The sequence below is a fragment of the Dipodomys ordii genome, unplaced genomic scaffold, assembly GCF_000151885.1.
Source record: "Dipodomys ordii isolate 6190 unplaced genomic scaffold, Dord_2.0 Scaffold66, whole genome shotgun sequence".
Classification (NCBI taxonomy): domain Eukaryota; kingdom Metazoa; phylum Chordata; class Mammalia; order Rodentia; family Heteromyidae; genus Dipodomys; species Dipodomys ordii.
In genome coordinates, this window is record NW_012267282.1 from 4,565,929 (window position 1) to 4,574,203 (window position 8,275).

Here is an 8,275-nt window from a genome sequence, read left to right on the forward strand (position 1 = left end):
TGCTTATGTGGTGCTGAGGAATCGAACCCAGGGCCTCATGCATGCAAGGCAAGCACTCTACCACTGAGCCACCTTCCCAGCCCCAAAAAACTCAATAATTATGAAACAGTATACATCGAAACTGAGTGCTATCTAGCCAAGTGTAGTGGTACATGCCTGTAATCCCAGCACTCAGGAGGCTGAGACAGAAGGGCAACATAGTATAAGTTCCTAGACATCCTGAGCAATGTAGTGAAACCATCTCAGAAAAAAAAAAAAGGCTGTTAGAAGTAGAGCTGTGGCTCAAGATGTAGAGTGCCAGCCTTGAGCAAAAAAGCTCAGGGATAGTGTTCAGGCCCTGTGTTCAGCTTACATACACATAAAAAAAGGTCCACATTTTGTCTCACCTCAGACTTTAACACCAGTATACATTATGACATTCTTTCCCCATATGTCTATATCTGCATATATTAGCAAATATATGGGACATTTGTGTATGTATATGTATACACATGTGTATATAAATGTAACATCTAGGGGCTGGGAAGGTGGCTCAGTGGTAGAGCGCTTGCCTTGCATGTATGAGGCCCTGGGTTCGATTCCCCAGCACCACATAAGCAAAAAGAAAAAAAGCCGGAAGTGGCGCTGTGGCTCAAGTGGTAGAACTCTAACCTTGAGCTGAAGAGCTGAGGGACAGCGCCCAGACCCAAAGTTCAGGCCCCACGACCGACCCCCCCCCCAAAAAAAAAAGTAACATCTAAGCTACGCACACAATTTTTTTCTTTTTTCTTTTTATACTAATCCTAGGGCGTGAATCGAGGGTCTTGATGCTGTCCTGAGCTTTTGTACACACAGTTGGTTTGTTAGTTTTTGTTGGTGAGCGAACAGCACCCAGCTTGCACATAACCTAGAATTTCTACTTCAGTATTTATAGATATGCCCTCATCCTCTTTTATCACTTTTTTTTTTTTTGGTCGTGGGCCTGAACTCTGGTCCTGGGTGCTGTCCCTCATCTCTTTACCTCAGGGCTAGCACTCTACCACTTGAGCCACAGAGCCACTTACAACTTTTTCTGCTTATGTGGTGCTGAGGAATCAAACCTCATGCATGCAAGGCAAGCGCTCTACCACTGAGCCACCTTCCCATCCCCTCTTTTATCACTTTTATTCTTCTTTTAAATGTACAAACCATAATTTACTTAAGCATTTCTATATACATTCATTCATAAAGTAAATAATCCAATAGTCCTTGTTTTTATGTTCATTAAGTCATGGGAGTTTCCTGTTGAACAACTTCACAGAAATAGAACCTCAGAATTAGATACTATTAAATGTTTATTTAAAATGTGCATTTTAAGCCAGATACTGGTGGCTCACACCTGTAATCCTCACTATTCAGGAGCCTAAGATCTGAGGATCACAGTTCAGAGCCAGCCCAGAAGGAAAGTCTGGAAGATTCCAATTAACTACCAGAAAACCAGAAGTGGAGATATGGCTCAAAGTGGCAGAGCATTAACCTGAAGCAAAAAGAGCTCGGGGGCAGCACCAGGCCCTAAATTCAAGCCCCACCACCAGTGTGAAAGTGCACTTAGTTGAGTACAATGACTCACACCTGTAATCCTAGCTACTTAAGAGTCTAAACTAGAAAGAGCTCAGTTTGAAGCCAACCCAAGGAAGAAGAATCTGTGAAACTCCACCTCAAGTTAACCAGCAAAATAGTGGACTATAGGCATGGCTTAAGTGGTAGAACCAGCCACGAACGTGAAAGCTCAAAGCCCTGGTACTATCACACACACACACACACACACACAGTTTTCTCCTTTCTGCAAACTTCTTCAAATACAAAGTTTAAGTAAATAGATTGTTGTTGCCTTAAGAGTAGATTAATAAGAAATAATATTTAACATCTTAATTTTTTAATGTAATTTCATATGAAGTATGCCTCCTCGCATTAACTTACTATTTCCTGAAAGAACCGACTGAAGATGAGGAAAGACATAGTACTTGATAATGGGTTTATTTTTTATTCCAGACCCTTAAACTATATTACCAAATATATTGCTTAATATATATAGCTACATGTGTTAGTTTATAATTTGTTATATGATTAAATCAATTGAAGTAAGTTTAAACTAAATAATTTTTGTTAACTTTCTAGGGAACAGTATACCAAAAATATTACTGAACAAGAAAACCTTGGAAAGGTAAGAATTATTTATGACTTTTAGTTTATAAGTATGACGTCATCATTTTTTTTCAAAGGCCATGGTTTTAAAGGGAAAATTTTAATTTCTTTCAAAGGTAAAGATGCTTTTTTAGATACTTAGGGTCTAGAGATAGAGCACTTTGGAAGTGGCGATGTAACTCAAGTGGTAGAGCACTAGCCTGGAGCTGAAGAGCTGAGGGACAGCGTTCAGGCCCAGAGTTCAAGCCCCACAACCAACAAAAACAAAAAACAAACAGAGATAGAGCACTTGCTTAGCATGTGTGATCCCCTGGGTTGGATCTCAGCACCACAAAAACAAAAAAATCCATGTCTGTACTTTTTTTTTTCCCCAAGGGCAGAGGTGTGCTAGAGCTTCAAACACAAGGCTTTTTTTTTTGGCCTATCCTAGGACTTGAACTTAGGACCTGGGTACTATCCCTGAGCTTCTATGCTCAAAGCTAGCATTCTGTCACTTGAGCCACAGCTGGAATTGGTTCCAGGTTTTTGTTTTTGTTTCTAGGTTTGTTTTTTTGTTTTTGTAGTTAATTGGAGATAAAAGTCTCAACTTTTCTGCCTGGGCTGGCTTTGAACCCTGATGCTCAGATCTCAGCCTCTTGAGTAACTAGAATTACAGGAATGAGCCTCTGGTGTCAGGCTGACATATAAACCTTTAACACAAGATTTAAACTATAGGCTTAATCTCATTGTGTTGCCCAGGATGGTCTCAAACTCTCAATATTGCCACAGCTTCCTGAGCACTAGGATTATAGGTATATACCACGAAACCTAGCTCTGAATCCTTTTGAAGAAATCCCTATTAGACTTTGGTGACTTATTTCCTAATGTGACACAGTATTCCAGGCTCACCCTGTACATTTCCTGTCTAAAACCTAGAATCAATTATTTCTCTCTTTTATTGGGGGGGGTCCAGTCATGGGGCCTGAACTCTGGGCTTGAGCACTGTCCCTAAGCTCTTCAGCTCAAGGCTAGCACTCTACCACTTGAGCCACAGCGCCACTTCCGGCTTTTTTCTTTTTGTTTATGTGGTGCTGAGGAATCGAACCCAGGGCCTCGAGCATGCAAGGCAAGCGCTCTACCACTGAGCCACCTTCCCAGCCCCCGGCATTTTTTTTTCTGCTTATGTGGTGCTGAGGCACCGAACCCAGGGCCTCAAGCATGCAAGGCAAGCGCTCTACCACTGAGCCACCTTCCCAGCTCCAATTATTTCTCTTAAAAGCTTTCCTCTATTCTTTCTTTGTGATTTGTGAGCAGATATTTATTATACTGAGTAGATTAAAAAATAAAAGGAGGGCTGGAAATGTGCCTTAGTGGTAGAGTGCTTGCTTAACATGCATGAAGACCTGGATTCCATTCCTAGGTACTACAGACACAGAAAAGGCTGGAAGTGGCACTGTGGCTCAAGTGGTAGAGTGCTAGCCTTGAGCACAGAGAGGCTCGGGGACAGTGCCCAGGCCCCAAGTTCAAGCCCCAGGACTGGTATAACTAACTAACTGACTAACTAACTAACTAAATAAATAAATAAATAGAAACCTTCCAACGCTAATTCTCCATTTAACAGAGAACTTGTGAGTTCTAAATATCCAGTTCCCGTGTATAAGGACATGTCATTCTCAAAAGGAATTTTTATGTGTGAAAGTGCCTATTTGAGTTAATTTGTGAACATTCACTTGTACACTATTTTAACTAGAGATTTTTAGATTTTTTTAGCATACTGTGATTATCAGTTGACTCCCTCCCAAAGACCCCATGTTAAGGAGCATTCTTCAACTTCTCTTGTTTTGAAAAACATCTGGATGGGTGATGGTATGTGCAGAAATATTTGGGCCTGGGAGCTGTCCCTGAGCTCTTCAGCTCAAGGCAAGCGCTTTGCCCCTTGAGCCACAGCAACCACTTCTGGTTTTTGAGTGGCTTATTGGAGATAAGCATCTCTCAGACTTTCCTGCCTGGGCTGGCTTTGAACCGTGATCCTCAGATCTCAGCCTCCTGAATAGCTAGAATTACAGGTATGAGCCACCAGCGCCCGGCTCAAGCTTGTTCTTGGGCAGTATAGAGCTCATGTTTAGCCTGTACACAGTTCTGGCCCCCAGCACCAAAAATGAAACCTGGGCTTTTCCTATTCACTGTAGTGTTTTACTGCAGGTTCTTGAGAAAAGTGGTTGCAGCAATCTGACACTAAATATTTTTAAGCAAAATGAGCCAATTACTAGCTCATTCCTCACCTTCTAGGCTGTCAGAAGCACAGCTCCTCAATCCTCTCACTTCTACAGTAGGTCTAAATTTTCAGTGCAAATGCAGTATAGTGCAGCTCACCTTACTCAGTGATGACAAGTGCACGTTCCAGACTAGACCAGAGCATGGAATGGAATCCCCACACTTCTACTGTCCCAGCTCATCTCAACTATTACAAATCTGTGTTAAGTGACAATAAATATAAAAATAAATTACAAACTAGTCAGTTATACTTATAAAGCTAAAGGTTTCAGGCCCAGAATTATAAAACAAATTTTAATATTTCTGATACAGCACCCACATTGTCTTTGATTCTTTAACTTTTATAGATTGTTAGGATGTTTGACAAGGAAATTATTCTACTAATATAAGAAAAATTAGAGTTTAAATTTAACCTTAATTTAAAATTATGATCAGGGCTTTTAAAAGTTTGGGTCTGCTTTCATGGCCTTTGCAAATGCTATATAAGGATAAAATGTTTGTTGTAAGAGAAAATTATTAATAAATGTGAACTTAAGTATATGTATTCATATGCCCTATGTTGAATCAAAAAACTGCTGGTTATAGAATTGTACTTTAAAATTCTGTTGCTTTCTCTTGCTGTTTACTGTTAAGTTCTTTGGTTGTCCATACTGCAGTGGACAGCATTTAGTAAGTGATTTGAATCTGGTCCTTAGCTTAGTTTATCCTCTTATTTGGGCAAGCATTAACCACCAGCTTGCTTAAATCAATGGAAGATCCACCACGTACTAAAAGAGGAAAGGAGGATGTTCCAGTGTACTGTGCTTCCTTGTCTTTCTTTGTTTTTCTGTCCCTCTTGGTGATTTTCTCACGTTTGATGGCCATGTAGATAGTATTTTGGTCACACTGTGTTTCCTTATATGTACATTGTTGTCTCCTCTCTGTTTTCCTTCTCCCTTTCCTACCCCTCCCATCTCCTTGTTCCTGTCTCCTCCTCTCTCAGCTCCTTGAGCCCGCTCTCCTTCCCCTCCCCTCCCTTTCTCCTCTTCTCCTCTTCCCTGCCCTACCTTCTCTCCTTCCTCTCCTCTCCTTTCTTTCTTCCTTATCTGTACTCTTTTTCTCTCTACCATATTTCTCATTGTTGTCTGGCCTTGTGTTGACCCCTCTTTGCAGTCAGCATTTCTCACTTTAATATTATATAGAACCAAAGTATAAGCCGGTCACCAGTGGCTCACGCCTATAATCCCAGCAACTCAGAAGGCTGAGATCTGAGGATCAAGGTTCAAAGCCAGCCCAAGCAGGAAAGTCCGTGAGACTCCTATCTCCAATAAACCACTCAAAAACCAGAAGTTGGCACTGTGGCTCAAGCGGTAGAATGCTCACCTTGAGCTGAAGAGTGCAGGGACAGTGCCCAAGCCCCACAACTGACAAAAAAAAAAAAAAAAAAAAGAGCCAAAGTATATTTTTACAAGTTATTGTAGAAAATTTACTTCATTTTATAATTTTAGATTTGATGACTAAAATAGCTTGGGCAGTCAGTGGTTGTGATAAAGATTTGGGCTTATTGAATGGTATACCTTTTTAAAAATCACTGGCTCTACTCTTGCCAGCAATCCTTGCTACTCAGGAGACCATCTGGAGGACTGCAGGTCTAGGCTAGCCCCAGCAGAATGCTAGACTCAATCTCCAGAGGAAAAAAAAACAGCAAAAGCAAGACTGTAGGAATGGCTTGAGTGGTAGAGAGCCAGCCTAGCAAGCACAAAGGCCCTTACTTAAAATCTTAGTACTTAAATAAATAAATAAACCTGAGTCTTCTCTCTAAGAAAGATATGTATATGATTTATTTGAACATAAATAGATCATACAATGTTTCAAGCTAGAATATAGCATTTAATAATAACATACATAGAATATGATAATTTATGAAGTATTTATCATGTGAAAAAATAACCTTATAAGACATATTTTTATTTATCGTCAATTATTAGTCCTAACTGACAATTGAGAAAGCAGACCCAGGAAACATTGCCGATCACTCGTGACAAAGCCAGTGTTGAAACCCAGTTCATCTCACTTGTTATGCTCTCCTGATGCCCTTTCTTATTTCCTTCCCTTCTTTTACATTTTTCTGTTCTTTTTTTCTTGTTAATTTTTAATTGTTATTGTAAAGATGATGTACAGAGAGAGGGGTTACAATTACATAAGTCAGGTTAAGATATAATTCTTTTCAGACAATGTGATCTCTTCCTTTATATTTGCCCAGTTTTTCCTCTCCCAGTTTCCTCTTTAGGATATCCTGTATCTGCTTTAATTTAATTAGCCAATTGCCTAACTATGATATACCATATTATCTTGATGTGTAACATTAGAAGTGTATCTCTGGCCAGATGCTGGTGGCTCTCACCTATAATCTTAGCTACTAATAGGGAGGCTGAGATCTGAGGATTATGGTTCAAAGCCAGCCCAGGCAAGAAAGTCTGTGAGATTTTTATCTCCAGTTAACTACCAGAAAACTGGAAGTGGGGCTGTGGCTCAAGTAGGAGAGAGTTCCCTTTGAGCTGAAGAGCTCAGGGACAGCGCCCAGGCTCAAAGTTCAATCCTCACGACCAACAAAAGAAAAGAGAAAAGAAAACTATCTCTGTAACTAGATTATTTATTTTTTCATTGTAGAAACTTCGAGAAAAACAAAAAGCTGTACGAGAAAGTCATGGTCCAAATATGAAACAAGTGAAAATGTGGCATGATTTTGAACAATTGATGGAATGTAAAAAACAATGCTTTCTGAAACAACAAAGCCAAACTTCTGTTGGTCAGGTAATTCAGGAGGGAGGAGAGGACCGGCTGATACTGTGAATTCTTGGGTCATTGTTTTGGGTTGTACTTGACACTATTAGTTATAAGCACATTCCATAATGTATTTCTTTCCTTGAAAGTCATTTGAACAACCTTTTGCTTTCAGGTTAACCATTCCTTTTTAAAAAGTTTTCTTGGAAAGTTAAGGTAGATTTAGATTTAAAAGGGTTTTGGTTGTTGTTGTTTAATATGAAAAAGAAGCTTTTTTTGTTTAGTGTAGATATCAGTGGTGTCTCCTAGGTTTTTATGGGGGAAGAGACTAAGTTTACTATCTACAGATGTAAATGTATGGTAGTAGCTCAATAGCTTAATGTTTTTCCTAATCTTTTTTTTAACTTTAGAGGACTCTTTTAGGAACTAATATCTCTTGTTTTGAAGAAACATTTATCTGAAGTTCAACAATTCCTTCAATTTTACTTCAGTTACTTTTTCTTCTGTAAAATGCAAGAAAGTATATTTTGAATACCATATTTGTTCTATTCATAAGAAGGCAATAAAATTCGATGTATAATGTATCATGGCTATTTATTTTCAAATTGTATAGTGTGTCAAAAATTTATTTCCCCAATATATGTTTTTATATTCTAATATTAAAGGATTATTACTTATTTCTATCAAAACCTATTACAGATTTAATAATGTAATCATCTGTTAGTCTTGAGGACTACTATTATAAGAAATTATTACAGAATATAGATGGTAGGCTAAAAAGTTAGCACAAAATCCCAAGTTAAAGAATTCAAAGTGTTTTCGGTTCCTATTTCATTTGGACAAGATACTAGAACATTTCTTTCATTTTTTTCTTAAAGAGCCATAGTGTATTTATTTACTGTTCTTTGCTTCATTTATAGTTTTTCAAAATAGTTTATAGTTTTTAGATAAGGGAGAGGGGGAGGCAGTTCCTTAGATTGAACCTAGTTCCTGGAACATGCTAGACAAGTACCCTACCCACTTGAACAAAGCTCCTAACCCTTTTCTTAAATTTTATTTTAATGTTATCTTACATTATTTATATAGAAGGGGATAG

General features: G+C 38.8%; 1 long non-coding RNA gene across 1 annotated transcript in view; it reads left to right on the forward strand.

The window, feature by feature from the left end:
* LOC105990582 overlaps nt 1-7,533 on the forward strand; it is a 13,485-nt gene extending 5,952 nt beyond the window's left edge. Inside the window, exons 4-5 of the long non-coding RNA XR_001175320.1 lie at nt 2,137-2,182; nt 7,066-7,533. This is a non-coding gene — a long non-coding RNA (uncharacterized LOC105990582). The remainder of the gene's footprint in view (nt 1-2,136; nt 2,183-7,065) is intronic.
* The last annotated feature ends 742 nt before the right edge of the window (nt 7,534-8,275 follow it).